Source organism: Lampetra planeri, chromosome 31 (assembly GCF_965212315.1).
Source record: "Lampetra planeri chromosome 31, kcLamPlan1.2.h2, whole genome shotgun sequence".
In the NCBI taxonomy this organism is placed as follows: Eukaryota; Metazoa; Chordata; class Hyperoartia; order Petromyzontiformes; family Petromyzontidae; genus Lampetra; species Lampetra planeri.
In genome coordinates this window covers 10,051,419-10,076,460 of record NC_136137.1, presented here as the reverse complement: position 1 = coordinate 10,076,460, position 25,042 = coordinate 10,051,419, and positions in this window count along the sequence as shown.

The following is a 25,042-nucleotide window of genomic DNA, read 5'->3' as shown; positions in this document are numbered from 1 at the left end:
TGTTCAGCTCAGTGGGCCTTACCTGGTAAAATAAAAATAATTTATAATAAATTGACAGAAAGAGGGTGTTTGATATGAAGAGAGTATAGGGTGAGTGAGGAGCGGTGGTGCAGTGGTTAGTGCGCTGCGCTACAAACCCGGCCACCCGAGTTCGAGTCCTGCTCATGGCCAACACCAGTGACGATTATCTGAACCGGTCCTGGGCCTCCCCTAGGTGGACTCAGCCTCAAACGAGTACCTAGTCGCCATGTGTATAACACATCGCTACTAGGGAGACAAAGGCGGTCGGGCGTGGTGTTGGCCACCCACCCCCTCGTGTGCCGTTCCGGCCTTCGTAGGTGCTCGCTAACAGCACTTGCCCCAACATTCTGTGGAGGCTATATGGGGGATCTTTGTCTCTGTCTTGTAGGGTGAGTGTGTAGAATCATTGGATCAATGCTGCTGCTCGTAAGCCAAGTGCAATGTGTCCTGGCTGGGCTGCGTGAGGAGCGGTTCTTCTCTCGAGCGTTCGCCACGCACCACTTTTGTTTACTTTTTTATTATTATTATTACACGCTTTTATATAACTCACTTCGTCTGTTGTAGCCTCAAGAAAGAAATCTTGTAACTCAATTTTTACACACTTCCCAATGTGCTATCGACTGCAAACTTCGCATAGGTATGGCATACTGATGACAACACTATATTCTATCATAAAAAATCCAAAACATATATTTTAAAACTTTTTACACACTTTTATTTAACTTCCTGTATGTGTTGTATCCACAAATCTTGTAACTCTATTTCAACCGTATTCCCAATGTCGTATCGACTGCAAACTTCGTATAGCTATATCATACTGATGACAATACTATATTCTATCATTAAAAATTTAAAAAATATATTTTTAAACAATATTTTTTACGGCTCTAATTGTCCACGCTCAACTGACGTTGCCTGTAAATCACCACGTGGTCCCTTACGTCACGGCAAGCCTCGGGGAGCCACGCCCAGGGGCGGGGCATGTGGAAGGAGGGGAGGGGCGATGGGGGCAGGGGGAGGGGCAGCTCGGAGAGTACATTTTATTAAAGCGTGTTTAAAAAAAAAGTATTTTAAATATTTTTTCTTCTTTAACCTATGCGAGGCAACCAGAGAAGTCGCGGGGGAAAAAACCCAATTCAGAACAGGGGGAGAACATAGCAAGTCCACACACACACACAGAGAGGCTACCGCATCGCGGTAGCCTCGTTGTTGTATCCTAAAATCTTGTAACTAAATTTTCACCCACTTCCCAATGTGGTATCGACTGCAAACTTGGTATACTTGTGTCATACTGATGACAATACTATATTCTATCATAAAAAATACGTTACGTTTCGGCTTGGGTCTAATTGTCCACGGTCAACTGACGTTGGCTGTAATTGGCCACGGTCCCTTACGTTATGGCAAGCTTCGGGGCAACTTCCTGAAGTCGTCGAGTTATGCCATTACTCGTACATTTCATAAAAGCGTGTTTTTTTTGTTTTAAAATATTACTTATTGTTGTTGTTGCTGTGAGGTGCGAGTTACCACTGCGCCACCCCACTGCCGGCCCGGCATCAAAGCGGGAGGTTTGAAATCTTGCTGGGAGACATCAGAGGACACCTGTAAGTAAACTAAACTTATAATAATAGGGGGTTTCCCCTTTTTTCTGGCAACAAAACTGAAACCTTTTTACAAGGAATCATGTGTGCATTAACCACAATACTTGTGGTCAAAATGCAAACAAAAAACACACTGATAATATATGCATTGTCCTTGAAACTCATTGGTCCACACCAGAGACGGCTTTCTTTTGAGCCTCGTCTCAATTGGTGCTAGACCAGAGGACGCCTAAAAGGCGTACAGCTCAAAGACAAGGCACTATGAAAGTAATGAGGGCTCGGTGGTAAGCAGGTGAAAACCACTATTATTATATTTTGGTACTGGCGAAGGAGGTCTAATGATGTAAACTCAACTTATTTAAAAAATACATAGCTCTTCTTTAGAAGCGACCTGGTCACACCGTGATAGCTCATCGACGTGGGCTTGTCACGTGCGAATTTTACAATAGCAGCCAAATACTCTAAACGCGTGGATGCTGATTCTAAATGTGGAGGGGAAAAATCGGAGAAAAATCCACGCGACCACGGGTAGAACATGCACACTCCAAATATACAGATGCATAATTGGAGTTTGGCCAAACTATTTAGATTATAATCTATCAAATTTTAGAGAAGTAAAAAAAGTCACCATTCTGATAGCTACAGGCTTAGTGCTGCTTGGAAGCGAATGATCAAGCAATGCCGTGTTTTAGCTGCAGGCCTACACAGGTCACCATACGTCGATGCCATTGTCTGCTCACAGGTTTTGCGATTTGTTACACCACAAATCGGCAGGATGTGCAGGCGTGGTGTGCATGCATAAAGTGCATGCACAATGTTTGTTGATAAACCCTATGAATAAGCCAACCGGCAAAGGAGATCCATTGTAATATGTATGCACACGTGAACCCCCCCAGCCTTCGCATATGATGTGTTCACATTTATTGCTCTATGTAAGACGGGAACATGAGGATTTCTCCACAACTTCGGCTGTCCGCCTGATGATGCTAGCTGTAATTAATGGCGAAACGTCGTACTCGAATTGTAAATGTTGTGGGTTTACTCTCCAGCACACCGCTGTGTTGTACTCTGGGGCCGTCCATAAATGACGTCACGCGATTTTGGACGATTTTGACCCCCCCCCCTCGTCACACGGCGTCACAAAAAGTCAGACCCCCCTCAAATATGACGTCACAAAGCTCTGCCCCCCTCCCAAACCATATTTGCATTTTGAAAATTAAACATGCTTCAAATCGCTTTAAACTATTGTCATTGTAGTGCATATTTAATGTGGCGCTGCACTCTGATGTTGTAGGAGTGTTGTTATAACAATTCTATATTTTTTTTAGTCTGGCGCATTTTGATGTGACCTGACATTTCTCAAACCTCCCCCCCTCGTCACACATCGTCACAAATGTCTGACCCCCCCCCCCCCCCCCCCCAGGTGCGTGACGTTGGTATGTTTTGTTGGCGTAACAATCCTTATTAATTGGCTGTGTCGGGTGCATTTAGATGTATACGATCTCACACAAACACATCTATTATGGATGCCATTGGTCGCGAAAGCCTACGTGTTAAACTGTTGTGGTACCGTGTTTACCCAGAAAAGGCGGAGCACAAATTAGTCATAATTCAAAAAAAATATTAACTTTCGTGATTTCCATCTGTGACTCAGCTCACTCTTAAAAATACTTGGATAGGCTTTGAAAGTGCCACAAAGTTTTGGAACACGGTAGGGATATATGTATAGTTACACACACACGTATATATACACACACACTCACCAAACCCTGTGTCAAAGCACGACCAATTAGGCAGACTTCTGTGTGTGTTTTACTTGGCCATGCACCACTCAGAGAAGTGCTGCCAAATACAATCAAGAGCTGCCACACTAACAAACATGATCCCATGAACAAACGGTTGAGCCAAGTGCTGTTAGCGAGCACCTATGAAGGCCGGCACGGCACATAAGGGGGTTGGTGGTCAACACCACGCCCGGTCGCCTTTGTCTCCCCAGTGACGATGTTTGCACATCGCACACCAGCTACTAATTTGAGGCTGAGTCGACCTAGGGGATGCCCAGGCTCAGTACAGGACCGGAGTGCCATACCAATAGCCGCCATTCGCCACTAAGGTACTCATTTGAGGCCGAGTCCACCTAGGGGAGGCGCAAGACCGGTTCAGATAATAGGCACTGGTGTTTGGCCGTGAGCGGGAATCGAACTCGTGCGGTTTTGTTCATAGCGCAGAGCGCTAACCGCTAAACTACCGCTCCCCTTACATTCACGGAGGACCTGCTATTCACAAGCATTGTCGCCACGGAGCACAGAGGGTGCAACGCTGTGGTTGTTAGTCGGTGCAGTCATTCGCAGACGAATATTCCTTTAAACTCTTTTCGTATCCACATCTGGAACTAATTGCCTGCAATTGACCGTCTCATATTAGCTGTGCATTACATGAAAGCGGTCGTCAAAATTACGATACATATCCCTTTCCGCTATGCGCATGTTCTGAGCTGGAACATCGCGCGGATTGAATTAATTCTTTCTTTGTACCTTCGTCAAGAATTCAGCAAAAAAAAAAACTTTTCACATTCTCCGCAAAACGTACAAAATAACAGATACTTATCAGAGGCATATACATAGAAACCCTTTTGTATCTTTTCTTGTTCCGTTTCAAAAAAACATCCTATTATCTCAAATGCAGAGAGTACTTTGGCATGGAACATTGGGATAAAATGTCATTGGAAAACTCAAAAGCATGTGCGCAAGCAGCAGGCACAGTAGCGGCAGCGGCAGCAGCAGCTTTGTGATATAATAGACACAAATAACGAAAATAAATCTGGAAAAAGAAAACTGCACGCAATTACCGGCACCACTGGGTCATGGGATAAATCATCCAATTACACGATAATCACTGGCTTCCTGGTGACAAACTCACTTTGTTCGCTACCATGTGCAGCAACCAAAACAAAAAGACCACATACACACACAAAGACCCACACCAGGTCACACGCACACATACCAGTCAAACACACCAGTCTTAATTTTAGAACTTTCGTGACTGCAGGAATTATTATTTGTTTCTTTCGGTTAAGTCACGTCTAAAGATAAAATAATAAATTAAATTAAATAATAGAATACGACGTTTCGATTGCAACACAAGCAATCATCATCAGGTATAATGAAATAGCGACATAAAATCACACAGAAAACTATAGACAGACATATTAGCAGACAGATATCACCAAGATACATAGAGAGAGCAACACAGGTAACAGAGAGAGGTGGTCGTCTCTGTGGGGTGGCCTTAAATAGACAGAGGAGGGCGGACGCAGAGAGAGGGAGGGGGGTTAGAGAAAAAATTAGCATATCAATGAGTGGACAACAAAACGTGGTGCTGCAAGTGCGATGACACGGCAAGCAAGCCTGAAAATCAGGAGAAGGACACACTAAAATTAAATAACCTAGTAAAATATCGAAATGTAATGTAATACAACACAGAGGGTCGGTACATTACATTTCGATATTTTACTAGGTTATTTAATTTTAGTGTGTCCTGATTTTCAGGCTTGCTTGCCGTGTCATCGCACTTGCAGCACCACGTTTTGTTGTCCACTCATTGATATGCTAATTTTTTCTCTAACCCCCCTCCCTCTCTCTGCGTCCGCCCTCCTCTGTCTATTTAAGGCCACCCCACAGAGACGACCACCTCTCTCTGTTACATGTGTTGCTCTCTCTATGTATCTTGGTGATATCTGTCTGCTAATATGTCTGTCTATAGTTTTCTGGTTAGATTTTATGTCGCTATTTCATTATACCTGATGATGATTGCTTGTGTTGCAATCGAAACGTCGTATTCTATTATTTAATTTAATTTATTATTTTATCTTTAGACGTGACTTAACCGAAAGAAACAAATAATAAAACACACCAGTCACACACAATATCTGCAATTCGCCACTAAGTGGCGGTGACGTCACCACAATGCTTGTGCCAGGCTATGTGCATGTTGAGGCCACGTGAAGTGTCGAATGCTCGCTGGCAGGAGGTCACGGGCAGACCCAGGTACCACGGGTCGACTGACTGAGATGACTGGCTGATGCACCACCTGTGCCCCCTACTGTGCCAACTTTATGTGCTTTAGCCACCCGTGCTCCGCTCGTTGTTGTGAGCGTCGCACTTCCACCCACCGTTGTTGTTGGAGGGCGACTGCCTCCAACTGCCCAGTAGCATCCTTCACGAGCCTCTTTCACAGAGGCCGATTTTGACACCGCTGATACCAGTCATCGGCAAATCCACTCAGCTCCACATCCTCCTGTACCATATCACTCCATCTCTTTCCCGTTTAGCCACCTCTATCCGGTCGAACAAAAGCTGTTTAGGCATGCGGTGACTGAGCATGTGGGCTACATGACCCAGCCAATGCAGCCTTGCCTGCCGGAGGAGCTCACCGATGGGGCTTTGTCCAGATCTTTAAAGGATTTGTGAGCTCCTCACACAATCCAGCCAGGTCAAACCCAGGATGGATCATAGGCAGGCCAGCCTAAATGTTTCTAACCGGCGAAGATGTTCCATTAGGGGTGTCCACGTTTCGCAAGTGTAGAGAAAGGAGGGAATGACCGTGGCCGAAAATACCTGAAGCTTCGTGCGGAGCGACAGACCAGGTAGCTTCCACACAGCGTTACGCAACCGATGAAAATATAATGCCACTCGACTGATTCGGAGTGAGACCTCTGCTGTCAAACCTGAGCCAGTCATGAGCATACTGCCCAGGTATTGGAAACTCTCCACTCTCTCCACAACTGCCCCATCACCAATTGCGAGTTGTGAGGGTGGAGTGTCCGATGGTACAAAATACCCAGGCAGGTGCTTAATATTGTTGGGTCTGATGGTAAGGCCCCAACTCTTAGTGGCACGCTCCAGGTTCAGCTGCAGCACCTCCAACTCCTCCTCTGAGTGAGCGGCAATTACCAGATCATCGGCATACATAACGTGGTTGACCAAAAGGGAGCCATCCCTTGACGGCACCCGGGCATCGATCAGCCTCCCATTGTATCTGTACCAGATGGAAATTCCTCCAGTATAGCGATCAAAGGCTTCACGAACTACGTGGTCGAAAAAGATGTAAAATAATGTGGGAACCAGAGGACATCCCTGTCGCACCCCAAAGTGAATAGGGAATGGCTCTGATTCCCGGCCACGTAGTTTTACCCGGGCCTGCTCACCATCATGAAGGTCCTTAATGTTTGTGAGCAGAGGGTCAGGGACTCTGAAAGCACGAAAAATAACCCATAGCCCAGGCCTACAGATAGTGTCAGCGGCCTTGACCAGGTCAATAAAGCAGAGATGTAGGTCTTGTTGGAATTCCCTACACTTCTGCTGTAGCAGACGGACAGAAAATATGGCATTTGTATTCTCAGGTTTTTTCGGTAAAGTCACGTAGGTAAAACATTAAAAGTAATGAAAGTAAAATAAAACAAAACAAAAATAAAAATAAAATTCACGACGTTTCGGAGGCAACACAAGTCTCCGTCATCAGGTGGGACCGTCACAGCCAGATTAGCTGCATCAAGTGAAGCAATGATTCAAGATGTAATCCCTTATAAGCAAGTTGAAGGGGGGAGGAGAGGGGGGGGGAGTTCATCAGAATGTGGTAGCCAATGAATGGAACGTATCGGGAGGGGGGGGGGGGTGGGAGGGGGAGGGAGCCAACAAAACATTTGGCGACGGCTTGGACGCGGCTGCTGCGCACGCCAACACAATGGGCAGAAAGGGGGGAGGGGAGGTCTGATACACATGATAGAACAAAGGAACGAAAATGCCCATGTTTATACCAATGCAGGCTGAAAAATGAAGAGAGTACTGTTAAAAATAACTGGGGATGTTAACACTCGGTGAAGTAAATTAAAATAGTGCCTGTCAGATAAGATGGTCCAAAAAGTGTAATTAAGTCTTTTTTGCGTGGTTAATAACATCTTTCCAGTGATTACTGAGTTTGTACCCATCATCACGGTTGAAATTATGTCTGTGTTTGTATATTTGTATGGCTTCGTGTACAAACCTTTGATGGTAGCCAGGAGGCTTGCAGAGAACCTTGGTCTCGGAAAAGACAATTTCATGAGAGCCCGCCGAGTTGTAGCAATGATCGGCAACGGCCGAAGAATCAGTTCTGCCTTGTTTCAGATCTGACTTGTGCTCGCGGACACGATCAGCAACATGACGTTTTGTTTCTCCAATGTAGCAATCACCACAAATGCAACTCAATTTGTAGACTCCAGGATACTGTAAGTCAGGAACGACATCCTTCACAGATGGAATCAGATCACGGATTTTATGCACTGTGCTGAATCGGACTTGGATCTTATGTTTGTTTAGAATTTTGGAGATCTTTTTGGTCACGCCTGCTATGTATGGTAACGTGATAGTTTTGGTCGGAGTTTCATGTGGTTGTTTCTGTGTGGTGGGAGAGACAGCTTGGCGGATAGTACGGTCAGAGTATCCGTTCATCCTGAGGGCCCGATGTACATGTCTTAATTCATCAGTCAGGTGGTGTTGGTCAGAAATGCCATGGGCTCTGTGGTATAGCGTTTTGATGAGAGAATTCTTTTGAGATGGGTGGTGGTGGGAATCCGGTTTCAGGTAGGAATCTGTGTGGGTGGCTTTCCTGTAGACAGAATGTCCCAAGGATCCGTCAAGCCTCCTCTTAAACAGAATATCCAAGAATGGTAGTTTACCGTCTTTCTCCACTTCCATGGTGAATCTGATAGATGGGTGTCTAGAATTGATGTGGTCCAAGAAGTGGTTCAATGCTGACCACATCAATTCTAGACACCCATCTATCAGATTCACCATGGAAGTGGAGAAAGACGGTAAACTACCATTCTTGGATATTCTGTTTAAGAGGAGGCTTGACGGATCCTTGGGACATTCTGTCTACAGGAAAGCCACCCACACAGATTCCTACCTGAAACCGGATTCCCACCACCACCCATCTCAAAAGAATTCTCTCATCAAAACGCTATACCACAGAGCCCATGGCATTTCTGACCAACACCACCTGACTGATGAATTAAGACATGTACATCGGGCCCTCAGGATGAACGGATACTCTGACCGTACTATCCGCCAAGCTGTCTCTCCCACCACACAGAAACAACCACATGAAACTCCGACCAAAACTATCACGTTACCATACATAGCAGGCGTGACCAAAAAGATCTCCAAAATTCTAAACAAACATAAGATCCAAGTCCGATTCAGCACAGTGCATAAAATCCGTGATCTGATTCCATCTGTGAAGGATGTCGTTCCTGACTTACAGTATCCTGGAGTCTACAAATTGAGTTGCATTTGTGGTGATTGCTACATTGGAGAAACAAAACGTCATGTTGCTGATCGTGTCCGCGAGCACAAGTCAGATCTGAAACACGGCAGAACTGATTCTTCGGCCGTTGCCGATCATTGCTACAACTCGGCGGGCTCTCATGAAATTGTCTTTTCCGAGACCAAGGTTCTCTGCAAGCCTCCTGGCTACCATCAAAGGTTTGTACACGAAGCCATACAAATATACAAACACAGACATAATTTCAACCGTGATGATGGGTACAAACTCAGTAATCACTGGAAAGATGTTATTAACCACGCAAAAAAGACTTAATTACACTTTTTGGACCATCTTATCTGACAGGCACTATTTTAATTTACTTCACCGAGTGTTAACATCCCCAGTTATTTTTAACAGTACTCTCTTCATTTTTCAGCCTGCATTGGTATAAACATGGGCATTTTCGTTCCTTTGTTCTATCATGTGTATCAGACCTCCCCTCCCCCCTTTCTGCCCATTGTGTTGGCGTGCGCAGCAGCCGCGTCCAAGCCGTCGCCAAATGTTTTGTTGGCTCCCTCCCCCTCCCACCCCCCTCCCGATACGTTCCATTCATTGGCTACCACATTCTGATGAACTCCCCCCCCCCTCTCCTCCCCCCTTCAACTTGCTTATAAGGGATTACATCTTGAATCATTGCTTCACTTGATGCAGCTAATCTGGCTGTGACGGTCCCACCTGATGACGGAGACTTGTGTTGCCTCCGAAACGTCGTGAATTTTATTTTTATTTTTGTTTTGTTTTATTTTACTTTCATTACTTTTAATGTTTTACCTACGTGACTTTACCGAAAAAACCTGAGAATATGAATCATTGCAGTCACGAAAGCTTCAAATCTAGAATTATGGCATTTGTGCTGGACCGCCCCTTCTTGAAACCGCATTGGGGCTCCGCAAGCCTCTCCTCAGCGTACCTGGCAAGGCGATGTTGAATAATCCTTTCCAGGACCTTTCCCAGCACACTAAAGAGTGAGATGCCCCTGTAGTTGTTGCAGTCTGTGCGGTCCCCCTTTTAAAAGAGGGAGACCACCAGCGCATCCTTACAATCCTGCGGAACCCGTCCAGTGGTCCAGACTGTTGTTATGATGTTATGTAGGGCAGTCTGTGCACAAACGCCACCCTCCCTCAGCATTTTGCTTGGGAGCTCATCTCTGCCCGGTGCCTTTCCTGGTCTCAGACACTGGATCGCCTTTAGTACTTCCTCAACAGATGGTACATCAGCCAACCACTCACAGGGGTTGACTTCTTATTCCAATATTTGAGACACCGCAGCCTCAGCAGGATCATCCCCAGTTTGTCCCATGATGTTTTCTATGCCGAGGGTTTTCCCCTCCCCCAGGACTTCACAGAAATGCTCAGCAAATCTGCAAACTTGTTCCTGGGGGTCGGAGATTGGATCACCGTTTATTCCCCTAATCATGGTAATTGGTGTGGCGCTGCAGGTTACTTTTTTGATGGGATTAAATAGTAATTTGTGATCGCGGGCCATTGAGGCAGACTCCATCTCCTCAGCAACCCTCAACCACCACCCATCCTTGCAGCGCCTCATGGCTCTCCGAACCTCCGAGTGAAGGCTGCGGTAAGCCTCCTCATTCTCTGACGTGGGATGCTGTAGACGATGAGAGTGAGTCTGTCGCTTTTTCTCAGCCAGCCTGAACACTTCCTTGATCAGCCAGGGTCTCTGGGGAGGTCTGGACCGTCTACCCAAAGCAGCCATTGCAGCTGCATGAGCCAGTCCTAAACCTCGCCCATTTCCCCTCGACATCTGGAGGAGTGGGGTACGATGCCAACCCCAGCCGCAAGCGATGATTACATTCTCGCTTGCAACTTTCATCAGCTAGCTGAGACCAGGCCACCTTGGGTTTGAATGCGGTCCTGGGTGTACACCCACCACCGGAGTGGAAGAATGGCAGGCGCATCTTACAGATGGCAAGTCGATGGTCAGTGGGCAGATCAGCTCCACGGTAGTTCCTGGTGTCAATGACATGGGCCCGCATCTGCTGTTCCGTCACTACGTAGTCCAGCAGATGTTCTTGCTTGGACCCGGCATGCATCCATAATGTTGTGTGGATGCGCCGATGCCGGAACAGCAATAATTATAAGCTCATAGCTCATTATAAACAGTAATTATAAGCTCATAGGGTGCACAAAAATCTAGCAGCCTCCTACCGTTGTTATTGAGCTGATCTGGCCGATGCCTTCCAATCACTCCAGACCAGGTACCAGCACCATGACCAACTCGGGCATTGAAGTCACCCAACAAGATGACTCTGTCCCGAATGGCCACGTTAGCCTGCACCTGTGACAGGAGGTCATAGAAGACATCTGACTCATCGGCTTTGCCTGCATCCCTCCACGGATGTTCGTCTTCGGTGGAGGCATAAGTAACCACGACCACCACTCCTCGCCTCTGGTTGATGGGAAGGCGAGCCCAAAGTAGTCTGGGGCTTACCGCTTCCCACACCTCACCGCCACGCTCCCATGCCCCCTTCATTCTTCTATTCAGAAGAAGAGCCAATCTCTGTTGTTTGGCACACACACACACACCAATCACACACACCAGTCACACACACATACCAGTCAAACACACCAGTCACTAAGACAAATATCCCCGTGTAGCCTTAACAGACTGTAGGGGCAAGTGCTGTTAGCGAGCACCTATGAAGGCCGCAACGGTACACGAGGAGGTGAGTGGCCAGAACCACGCCCTACCGCCTTTGTCTCCCCAGTGGCGATGTTTACACAAGTGCACCAGGTACTCATTTCAGGTTGAGTCGACCTAGGGGAGGCCCAGGACCGGTTCAAATAATCGTCACTGGTGTTGGACGTGAGCGGGAGTCAAACCTGGGTCGCTGGGTTCATAGCGCAGCGCTTTAACCGCTACACTACCGCTCCCCGCTACACATACACACATACCAGTCAAACACACCAGTCACACACACACTCATACACACCAAAGACCAAGATCCCCCGCATAGCCTGAACAGACTGTTGGGGTAAGTGCTGTTAGGGAGCACCTATGAAGGCCTGCACGGCACACGAGTGGGTGGGTGGTCAGCACAACGTCCGGCCGCCTTTGTCTGCCATGTGGCGATGTTTACACACCGCACCAGGTACTCATTTGAGGCCGAGTTGACCTAGGCCAGGCCCAGGACCAATTCAGATCATTGTCACTGGGGTTGATGGCCGTGAGCGGGATTAAACTCTGGTCGCCGGATCCGTAGCACAGCGATCTAACTGTTGCACTCCCGCTTCCGACACTCACCCACACACACTCACACACACACAAGTTACACACACACACACCAGTCACACACACACCCACCCACACACACCAGTTACACACCCACACACACCAGTTACACACACACAACAACAAAAACAACCGCCATTCGCCACTAAGTGGCGGTGATGTCACCACGACGCTTGTGCCAGGCCATGTGCACCTTGAGGCCACGTGAAGTGTCAAACGCCCGCTGGCAGGAGGTCACGGGGCAGACCCAGCAGGTGCCACGGGTCGACTGACCGAGATGACCGAGATGACTGGCTGATGCACCACCTGTGCCCCCTACTGTGGCAACTTGCTGTGCTTTAGCCACCCGGAGCTCCGCTCGTTGTTGTGAGCGTCGCTCATCCGCCCTCCATTGTTGCTGGAGGGCGACTGCCTCCAACTGCCCAGTAGCGTCCTTCGCGAGGCTCCTCCACAGAGGCCGATCTTGACACCGCTGGTACCAGTCATCGGCAAGTCCACTCAGTTCCACGTCCTCCTGTACCATATCACTCTATCTCTTCTCTAGCCTGTGCCGTGCCTGTTTAGCCCCCTCGATCCGGCCGAACGAAAGCTGTTTCGTCATGCGGTGGCTGGGCATGCGGGCTACATGACCCAGCCAACGTAGCCTTGCCTGCCGGAGGAGCTCACCGATACGACTTTGCCCAGATCTTTCAAGGATTTGTGAGCTCCTCACAAATCCAACCCAGAGCCCAGGCCTACTGATGGTATCATAGGCTTTGACCAGGTCAATAAAGCAGAGATGTAGGTCTTGTTGAAATTCCTTATACATCTGCTGAGGCAGACGGACAGAAAATATGGCATCTGTGCAGGACCACTCTTTCCTGAAACCGCATTGGCGCTCTGCAAGTCTCTCCTCAGCGTGCCTAGCAAGGCGATGTTGAGTAATCCTTGCCAGGACCTTTACCGGCACACTGAAGAGTGAGATGCCCCTGTAGTTGTTACAGTCTGTGCGGTCCCCCTTCTTAAAGAGGGGGACCACCAGCGCATCCTTCCAATCCTGCGGAACCCGTCCAGCGGTCCAGACTGTTATGATGTCATGTAGGGCAGTCTGTGCACAAACGCCACCCTCCCTCAGCATTTCGCTTGGGATATCATCTCTGCTTGGTGCCTCTCCTGGTCTCAGACTCCGGATCGCCTTCAGTACTTCCTCAACAAAATGGCACCTCAGCCAGCCACTCACAGGGGGTGACCTCTTCCAATATTTGAGGCACCGCAGCCTCAGCAGGGTTATCCCCACTTTGTGTCATGATGTTTTCCTGGCTGAGGGATTTCCCCTCCCCCAGGACCTCACAAAAATGCTCAGCAATTCTGCAAACCTGTTCCTGGGGGTCGGAGATTGGATCACCGTTTTTTCCCCTAATAATGGTAATAGGTGTGGCGCTGCCGGTTACTTTTTTGATGGAGTTAAATAGTGATTTGTTATCGCGGGCCATTGAGGCAGACTCCATCTCCTCAGCAACCCGCAACCACCCATCCTTGCAGCGCCTCATGGCTCTCCGAACCTCCGAGTGAAGGCTGCGGTAAGCCTCCTCATTCTTCGACGTGGGATACTGTAGCCGATGAGAGTCTTTCCCTGTACACCTTAAGTCACAGTCCTAAAACTCGCCCATTTACCCTCGACATCAGGAGGAGTGGGGGACGATGCCAACCCCAGCTGCAAGCGATGATGAAATTCTCGCTTGCAACTTTCATCAGCTAACTGAGTCCAGGCCACTTTAGGTTGGAATGGGGTCCTGGGTGTACACCCACCACCGGTGTGGAATAATGGCAGGCCCATCTTACAGATGGCTAGTCGATGGTCAGAGGGCAGATCAGCTCCACGGTAGGTCCTGGTGTCAAGGAGATGGGCTCGCATCCACTGGTCCGTCACTATGTAGTCAAGCAGATGTTCTTGCTTGGACCCGGCGTGCATCCATGATGTTGTGTGGATGCGCCAATGCCTGAAGAGCGTGTTGGTAATTACAAGCCCATGGGCTGCACAAAAATCTAGCAGCCTCCTACCGTTGTTATTGAGCTGATCTGGCCCATGCCTTCCAATCACTCCAGACCAGGTGCCAGCATCATGACCAACTCGGGCATTGAAGTCACCCAACAAGATGACTCTGTCCCGAGTGGCCACTTTAGCCAGCACATGTGACAGGAGGTCATAGAATGCATCTGACTCATCGGCTTTACCTGCATCCCTCCACGGATGTTCGTCTTCGGTGGGGGCATAAGTAACCACGACCACCACTCCTCGCCTCCGGTTGATGGGAAGGCGATCCCAAAGTAACCTGAGGCTTACAGCTTCCCACACCTCACTGCCACGCTACCACGTCCCCTTCATTCTTTTGTTCAGAAAAAGAGCCACACCCTGTTGTTTGGCAGTCTCCTGCCCCGAGTAGAGGACTGTCCACCCCTCATGGTGGCAGGAGCCAGAACCGGTCCACCGGACCTCCTGAATGCCACAGAGATCCAGGCGGTACCGGTCCAGCTCCCGACAAAGGAGTGGCAGCCTCTCCTCCGCAGGGAGCGTTCGAACATTCCACGTGGCCATCCGTAGTGGCTTTTCGTTGTTTCTGGAGGAGCCCCGAGAGTGAAGATGCAATCTCCTGGCTCCGCCAATTGGGGTTTGGCCAGGAGACGCCATAGACGCCTGTCTCCCCGGGAACTCCGGCACAAGCTTATTAGTTACATATTTATATTTAAGTCGTAGTTTCGTGGTAATGAATTGAAGGTGGAGGGGTTACCAGCCACTCGCACCCGTCCAGAGCCCCCGTTTAGCCACTGTGGTAGTCACAGACGCCATGAGGGGAGAGGCCATTGGGCATTGGCCCTCCCCCCACAGCACTGTCCACGACAGAGTTCCCAGTCCGGCACTGCGAGGAGGTAGGGGGTTGTTTTGCCAGACTAGTCACACACACACACCAGTCACACACACACACCAGTCACACACAGACACGAGTCACACACATACACACCAGTCTCACACACCCACACATACACCCATACACACACCGCTCCAATAACAAACAATCCGCACAATTATTGGTTTGCTTTCCTATGTAGGCATCGATAAACAATCGCGCTCATTTCCCTACGAGAGAGACACTCTTCACAGGATGTTCCTATCGCGGCGTGTGCAGCATGACTTTGATAACAAAAACACGAGACATTGCAATGTTTACAGAATGTGAATTCCGCCCATAAGTATTGCTCAAAACGTAAGTGCCCCGCTGAGAATAGTTTCAATCGCGCGTTTCTGGTTATACCTCGTTCGCCTTCAGCTTTCTTAATTGAAGTCCGAAATATGTTTGATTTAAATTTGCGAAGGGACATTGAGGGGCGTGTGGGGAGTAGCAGTAGCAGCAGGTGTGAGAGAGGGCAGATATTTTTTTGGTATTTAATGTAGAAATCCCCCCCCCCCCTGCCAACATTAAACTCCAATACAAAGACACAACGAACCCGGGTAAGACATCCTCCAACACGAACGATGCGACGTGCACATAATTGGAAGAGATCCCCAGCTGCGATGTAGGTAAGGGCAATAGTGAGAGAGAGAAAGGATCAGGGGAAATATAAATGGAAGGCAAATGGAGAAAGAACAAGGCGGAATGACATCTAAAACGGGAACGAATCGACGGCAGGAGATGAGGTAAAATCTGTACCTCATCGCTGATCGCTGCCACAGGGCTTTGAGGTGTGCACGGGTGGATATCTCTTGCAACCACCGCAGTTCCAGCATGGTAGGTGCAGCTTTTATTTTCTCCTCACCATTCCTCCACACTCCCCTGCCATCTACAACTACTACTACTTCTTAAGACTACTACTTTTTTACTTGACCAGGTAAGGCCTGCCACTGAGCTATATAGTAGCTCCGTTTCAAAAGTGACTTGGCCACAAATGATAGCTCAACGAAGTGGCTTGTCATCATGTGGGGATGTATAGCAGCCAAATACTCTAACGCGCAATGATCCTTCTAAATGTGGAGGAAAACACCGGAGGACCCGGTGAAAAATCCACGCGACCACGGAAATAAAAGACACGCACACTCCAAATATGCAGCAGCAGGCGTCAAGGTCGGGATCGAACCCACGACCTCCTGTATACCAGGCGAGGTAGTTAACATCACCTAGCCACCGTGATGACGATGAAAGAAACACTGCAAACTCTAAATATACAGCAGCAGGCGTCAGGGTCGGGATTGAACCCACGACCTCCTGTATACCAGGCGAGGCAGTTAACATCTCCTAGCCACCGTGGCGTCTCTACGCTCCACCCACGGGACCCCAGCGACGTTTCATTCCCCTGGGACACCGAAGTGGAAGAGACTCATCGCCCACCATGTCCAACTTTGCACTGCTATCATGTTTCTGTACTGTTTGTTGTAACGTTCTTACCCATCCCTACTGGACATCCGTGAAAAAGAGCTTCATTGCTCATATGATTCCTCCAGTATAAATAAATAGCCTGATTCCGAACTCCCGCCTCCACCTCTCACACCAGAACTTGTTGTTGTGTGTTTAGTTTGTTGTCTTTCTCCCGGCACCTCCGATTAGCACGGTTGGCTACGTACGGTGCGAAAGAAGTTCAACATACGTACATGCATACATTGTGGGGGTTATTAGGCCTTACTTGACAATGGTGGTCACTGGGAGCTGGTGGAGGGCCCAAATCACACGTATCACTCATCGCCGACGTTCACGCGTGGCTTCTTCTTCATCATCATCGTGTCTCCTGTCCAACCTATGTGGGTCTTTCCCCAATATTCTGCGCAGGCCACCGCTTCTAGTGTTTGGCATTGCCAAATCTGGAGAAGTAGCATTGTGGTGCTGCAGAGCATCCCAAGATATGATCTACGCGGTTTGCATCTCCTGATAAGCACAATGGTCCCTTGTGTAGAAGCCCCCCCCCCCAGGTGCCGGATTATCCTAGAAGCAAAAGTAGCGACAAATGTAGGTACGGGCCCCGCACTTTAATGGGTCCAGCGCTAAATGCTTTTAAGCTATCAATTCCGGTTCAGTGCTTCTGCACTTGCTCTATTACTATAGTACTATACTGCCTTCGACTTTTATGAACGACTGCGTGTTTAAGGTTAGCGATTTGTCGTATTATCTGGCTGTATAGCAAATTAACAAATACAATTACTTTACTATGCAAGTTAAACATTTGTGTTTTAATATTTACGTGTTTTTTTTTATTTAAGGCCCCTTTATAACATAATATGCTACAGGCCTCGCACTAGCTTAATCGGGCACTGCCCTCCCCTCCATGATTTCATGAGAGTTGCCTCTACCGAAACCCACTCTCAGTCTGTTGAGGCGCCTTCTGCTCGTGGCTGAGGATCAGACTTGGGTGGTCGGGGTACAAAGCGCCGTGTGCCAATTGCGTGTGTAGTGGTGGTATTGACGTGCGCCGACTGTGACAGTGATGGATCACGGGGCGGCGCGGGGTGCGGGGTTGGGCACGCGTTGTGGGCGTGGTGTGGACGCGCGCGCCGGGAGTGACAGATGACGGGGCGGCGCGGCGTGAGTGGTGAGGCACGATGAGATGTGGGAAAAGAGGATCGTAGCCAGCGCCCGGCGATTGGTCGAATAAGTGGGTGCTCGCAGCGACGTCCGCAGGTGGGGTATAAAGGGGGACGCGCGAGAGCACTCGGGGAGAGTTACCCAGTTGAAGACCCGAAGACGGAGCTGAAGACTTAGTCGCTAAGTGGATGTTGGTCATCCGAGTAGCTCAGTGGCGTTAGTCGCCGAGTAGCTAAGTGGATGTTAGTCATCCGAGTAGCTCAGTGGCGTTAGTCGCCGAGTAGCTAAGTGGATGTTAGTCATCCGAGTAGCTCAGTGGCGTTAGTCGCCGAGTAGCTAAGTGGATGTTGGTCATCCGAGTAGCTCAGTGGGCGTTAGTCGCCAAGTAGCTAAGTGGGTGGTTGTCACCCGAGTACTAAGTGGATGTTGGTCATCCGAGTAGCCCAGTGGCGTTAGTCGCCGAGTAGCTAAGGGGATGTTGGTCATCCGAGTAGCTCAGTGGGCGTTAGTCGCCAAGTAGCTAAGTGGGTGTTTGTCACCCGAGTACTAAGTGGATGTTGGTCATCCGAGTAGCTCAGTGGGCGTTAGTCGCCAAGTAGCTAAGTGGGTGTTTGTCACCCGAGATACAAGTAGGTGTTAGTCACCTGTAACCAAGTTTGATAAAATAAAGAGTGTGTTACCCGTGAAGTCGTCTCCCGCCGAGTTACTACATTACACGTGCACCACCACTCGCTCCTCGCAGGAATTCGCACGCATTGAAATGAAAGTGAGAGTCGCACGGGCTCACTCGGGGAGTGTGGGGTTTTCCGTGTGCGTACTAGAATTTGACCCAGGCCACAGAATTTTTTTTTATCTGATGGAGAAAGTAAAAAAAACCGGTTGTCCAAATGAAGTCAACCCACGCCTCAGCACGGGACCCGAAGCGCGCCCACCGAAAGAGCCGCATCGCGTCGCCTGCAGCGAGATGCGGCTCCTTGTCACGCTCGGCAATGCGCTCGGATTTGTATACCCGCGATGGGGAAAAAAAGTCAAAACAAGATTCGCCGTAATGCTCGTCAAGCGACCGTTTCATAGCAGTTGTACAAACTTCCATTCACATTTAAGAGAGAGCTCGTATTTTTTTGTCGTTGTTGTTATGATTGAATACGTAAAATATGATCCGTTAAAGGGGGAAAAAAACCAAATCGGAGTCCAAATTCGATGTCTGGGTTCCGAGCGCAGCGGAGGCACGTAACACAGAGCCCTCGGCAGGAGGACGACACCGACTCGGCCATGGACACCAGACGCGCGTTCAGCTGCTGCCGAATGTAAAACCGCAATGAAATGAAACTGCACCCCCCCCCTATCTCGCAATGTAAATAAAGCGACCGTCAGCCACAACGTGCCACGTGCAACAGCACTTCGCTCAATGGAAAGTGCACTTTTTGCTCAATGCATTTTGGCCGACGTGAATTCAAGTCGCTGGGCGCGTTCTGGAAGCGCGTCGCGCCCTCGATGACTGAAGGCGCCAAAGTAGCGCGGACAAGAGGCTTCGTGATTCATTAATTTTTCTCGACGGCTTTTCATTACAGCGGCGCTTCAGGCAGTCGCGAAAAAATGTCGCGATCGGGCAAACGTTACACGCAGAATAGCTGATAACCGTGTGTAATAGTATGCGCGTGGATATTATCCATCATGCTATATTCACACAAACAATCATTATACAATGGTAGCAACAAGTTTCACGCAAGTTCACAGATGATAAATTAGTGAATTATTTATTATCAGAAGTGGGGGGGGGGGGGGTGTAAGGGTCAAGTGGTAACACACCCGGTTATGGTAGCAACAAGTCTTACGTATATTGACATAAGATAAATCAGTGAATTATTAATATCACAAGTGGGGGGGGGGGGGGGGGATGTCAGGGTCAAGTGGTAACACACCCGGTTATCTCGGCTGTTCAGAAGGGCGAGTGAGGGCAGGGCCCAGCTAGCGAGTGAATCTCATTCACTCGGGGTTTAAGGAGGCCGGCACAGGGCGAGGAGATGTATTAAGAGGGAGGTGTTGGTGATGCGGGTAGCAGCGGGGGAGTGGTGGGGCTGTTGGGGCATCAGGTGTGACGGGCCGTGCTCGTTTAGATTTCGATGCGAGTGGCCACTCTCACACCTGCCGCACCCCATCCCGGCCGTGTCAGCACAATCAATAGCTCACATTCTCTGGCGGCGTCTCTCACTCTCCAGCAGCCTTCGCGAAATGCCATCATGCGAGGCTGATGGCCTTGCCGCGGCCCTTACCGCACGTTTGAAGCGAGCGAACTGCGCGTGCTGTGTACAGGTTGGGGGCCGTCCATAAATGACGTCACGCGATTTTGGACGATTTTTGACCCCCCCCCCCTCATCGTCACAAAAAGTCAGACACCCCCCCCCCCCTCAAATATTACGTCACAAAGCTCTGCCCCCACCCCCCCCAAAAATAAAACATGCTTCAAATAGCTTTAAACTATTGTCATTGTAGTGCGTATTTAATGTGGCGCTGCACTCTGATGATGTAGGAAGAAACATGTATTAAAAAGTAGATTTAATTAAATAGAACGTGTTGTCTATATTTTGTTAAAATTGCGCATTTTGATGTTATGTCGCATTTCTCAACCCCTCCACCCCCCCATCGTCACACATCGTCACAAATGTCTGACCCCCCCCCCCCTAGGTGCGTGACGTCATTTATGGACGGCTCCTTGGTCGTCTCGCACACTTGTGGTCCCACGCGTGTGTTGCCTCGCAGTGGAGTGGCGGGGGGAGGGGCGGTGGAAAGAGCCACCTCAACAATTATAATGGGGCTTTCCGATCTTCAGTAATAGCACGTAAAATATATATATATATAAACATATGGTAAAGGTCCGACAGAAAATATTAATGAGTGCAATTAAGCCACGCATTTATTAAAACTAGCAGGGAAATTATCTTTAGGCAAAAATAAAAATAATTGGGTTTGAAAGCGGGTTTTCTAATTAGGCTCGATATCCCCTAGGCAGTGGTAAGGAGACGTGAGAGGGTCCAAAACAGCCTGCAAGGCCAGCGATTAATGTCCAGCAGGACTCCCCTGAGGCCTCGCCAGAACAATCCCGACGAGAGCCAGTGAGTGTCTTGGTGTTCAGGATCATTACTGATAACAGAGAGAGAGCGACGCCGCATTCCACGACAACAACCACCATTCACCACTATATGGTGGTGACGTCACCACGGCCATTGTTCCAGGCTATGTGCACTTTAAGGCCATGTGAAGTGTCGAACGCCCGCTGGCAGGAGGTCACAGGACAGACCCAGGTGCCATGGGTTGACTGACTGAGATGACTGGCCAATGCACCACCTGTGCCCACTACTGTGCCAACTTGCTGTGTTTTATCTGCCTGGCACTCTGTTCGTTGTTGTGATTGTGGCTCCTCTGTCCTCCGTTGTTGCTGGAGGGCGTCTGCCTCCAACTGCCCAGGAGCATCCTTCACGATCCTCCTCCAAAGAGGCCGATCTTGACACCGCTGCTAACAATCATCGGCAAGTCCACTCAGCTCAACATTCTCTTGTACCACATCACTAAATCTTTTCTTTAGCCCGTGCCGCGCCCATTTAAGTCCTTCTATCCGGCCTAACAAAATCAGTTTAGGAATGCAGTGGCTGGACATGCGGGATAAATGACTCAGCCAACGCAGCCTTGCCTGGCAGAGGAGCTCACAATGGAATTTTGTCAAGATCCTCCAAGAATGTGTGAGCTCCTCACAAAATCCAGCGGGTTGAACCCAGGACGGATCGTAGGAAGGCCAGCCTGAATGTTGCTAACACGCGAAGATGTTCCATTATGGGGATCCCCATTTCGCAGGCATACAGAAGGGAGGGCATGACTTTGGCCGAGAAGACCTGAAGCTTTCGCGTGGAGCAACAGACCAGGTAGCTTCCACACAGCGTTACGCAGCTGATGAAAATATAATGCTGCTCAACTGATTTTGAGTGAGACCTCTGCTGCCAAACCAGAGCTGGTCATAAGCACACTGCCCAGGTATGGAAAACTCTTCGCTCTCTCCACAACTGCCCTATCATTAATGAGGAGTTGAGGAGTTGAAGTGTTTGATGGCACAAAATACCCAGGCAGGTGCTTAGTTTTGGTGGAGCTGATGGTAAGGTTCCACCTCTTTGTGACAGGCTTTAGTTCGAGCAGAAGCACCTCCAACTCCTCCTCTGAGTGAGCAGCAATCACCAGATCATCAGAATACATAACATGGTTGACCAATAGGGAGCCACCCCTTGACCTGGGCATCGATCAGCCTCCCATTGTATCTGTACCAGAAAGAGATTCATCCGGTAGAGCCATGGAAGGCTTCTTGAACTATGTGGTCAAAAATATGGCACTTCAGCCAGCCACTCACAGGGGGTGACCACTTTTCCAAATATATGAGGTACCACAGCCTCAGCAGGGTCATCCCCACTTTGAACCATGATTTTTCCAGGATGAGAGATTCCCCCTCCCCAAAGATTTCACAGAAATGCTCAGCAAATGTAAAAACCATTTACTGGGGGTCGGTGATTAGATCACATTTCTTTTCCCTAAGGATGGTAATCGGTGTGGTGCTGCAAGTTACTTTATTGATCGAGTTAAAATAGTGACTTGTGATCGTGGGCTACTGAGACAAACTCTATCTCCTCAGCAACGCGTGACCACCACTTATCCTTGTAGCGTGCATAGCTCTCCGAACCTCCGAGGGAAGGCTGCAGTAAGCCTCTTCATTCTCCGATGTGGGAAGCTGTAACACCTCCTCCATCAGCCATGATTTCTGCGGAGGTCTGGACCATAAACCCAAAAGTAGCCATTGCGGCTGCATGGGCCATAGTCATAAACCTCGCCCAGCTACAAGCTGTTATGGAATTCTTGCTTGCAACGTTCATCAGCTAGCTGAGACCAAGCGACTGTGGGTTTGAATAGGATCCTATATGGACAACCACCACTAGAGTGGAAGAATGGCAGGCGCATCTTACAGATGACAGACCAATGGTCAGTGGGCAAATCAGCTCCACAATAGGACCTGGTGTCAAGTACATGGGCCCGCATAGTCCAGCAGATGTTCTTGCTTGGACCCGGCGTGCATCCATGATGTTGTGTAGATGCGCCGACGATGGAACAGCGTGTTTATAATTACAATCCCATGGGCTGCACAGAAGTCTAGCAGTCTCCTACCGTTGTTATTGAGTTGATCTGGCCCATGCGTTCCAATCACTCCAACCCAGGTGCCAGTCACCCAACAGAATGACTCTTTCCCGGGGGGCCACTTTAGCTAGCACCTGTAACAGCAGATCGTGGAAGGAATCTGACTCATTGGCCTTGCCCGCATCCCTCCACTGATGTTCATCTTCAGTGGAGGCGTAAGCAACCACCACCACTCCTCGCCTCTGGTTGATGGGTAGGCGAGCCCACAGTAGCCTGGGGCTTACAGCTTCCCACACCTCACGCTCCCATTCCCCCTTCATTCTTTTGTTCAGAAGAAGAGCCATTCCCTCTTGTTTGGCAGTCTCCTGCCCCGAGTAGAGGTCTGTCCACCCCTCATGGTGATTGCAGCCAGAGTCAGTCCACCGGACTTTATGAATACTGCAGATATCCAGGCGGTACCGGTCCAGCTCCCAAGAGAAGAGTGGGAACCTCTAATTTTCAGTGAGCATTCGAACATTCCACATGGCTACTCGCAGTGGCGTTTTGCCATTTCTGGCGGAACCTTGAGGGTAAGGATTCAGTCTCCTGGCTCCGCCAAATGGGGGTTGGCCAGGAGACGTCATAGACGAAACAGGCACAAGCTTTGTTAGATTTTTTTCCACGTAGTTTAAGGTTAGTTGAATTGAAGGTGGATGGATTTACAGCCCCTCACACCCGTCCAGAGCCCCCATTTGGCCTCTGTGGTGACTATAAGCGCTGTGAGGGGTATTGGCCTCCCCCTATGGCATTGTACACCGTTAGCGTCCGGCACCACCGAGGGGGTAGGGGGTTGTTTTTTCTTTCTGCAAAGCGCACACACACGTTAACAATTCCTCACGTTTGAATTCGACAACAGTGTGGAGTGCAGAGGGCTTCTTCTTGAGATATTTGGATAAGGAGCACAGCTCTCTAAATTCAGGGAAGGTGAAAAGGTAAAGGACAATACATCACGTCAATCAAACATCAGATGGGAGAATACACATTCTACGATCAGGGTGCTGCTTGAAACGTCGCCTCGGCAGGATGTTAAAACGTGACAGCGCCAATCGAGCGCCAGATGCAGCAAAGGGCGCCGTGACAAGCGACATTGCAGCCGCCGCTGCCACCGCCGCCGCGTGGAGGCGGGAGGAGTGGGCCTCATTAATAACGGACACGCGCGGGCGCTGTTCATTCCCGGCTGCCTTTTAATCAATGTTTTACTCTCATTTTCGCCTTTTTTTGTCACATCCGTGACTGGGTGTAGCTGACTTTTTTTTTTGTTGCTACAAAGAAATGGCAAAGCAAGCTCTGGCTAAAGGTAGCAGGGTGTGTTAGGATTGGGTCTGCCAAGAATCCTCTTCTGAGCCGGTAATTGGTTTCCATTATCCATGCAGTGGCCTTACACTAATCTGCACCTTCCATTACCGTAACAAGCATGGGAAATTTGAATGGCATGATATTACGTTTTCATAGCTTTTTTTTTGTCCGTGCAGAAAAACCAGGCAATTACGGGATTTCATTTTGCAATGTGTAGATTGACAGCGCGCACCGGCAAGGAGGCGGTTCATAAACTGTTCCGCTCTGCCATAACAGCACCATTGTGGCCTGAACACCAAGACACCCAGCACCGTTACAGTTTTAATTAACACACAAGCAGTACTTTGCGTTTGGGTGCGTAGAGACACGTGTGTAAGCGCGTAAGCCAGTTGAGATCGTAATGCATCATCCACAACTCACAGGGGCAGCATGAAATAATAATGGCCTTGAAATGTATGCAGGCTCTAAAAAACTACACGTAATCGATGTGATAAACCTCTTTTAAAGCATGCTCTGAAGGTCATATATTAATGGCTGTTGTTGTATTATTGGTGTGGTTAAATAATTAAACACATTTAATTAGGTACAGTATGCTTTTATTCTGCTGTGGGCCAAGACTTGATTAAGCATCACGAGAGATGGCAGTGGCGGATTGACCATGGCTGATGATGTTCATCGTGATGATGATGATGGTGGGTGACACCACCGCCGACGATTCTAACACGAGTGTCTCTCTTCACAAATTAGATGGAGCCG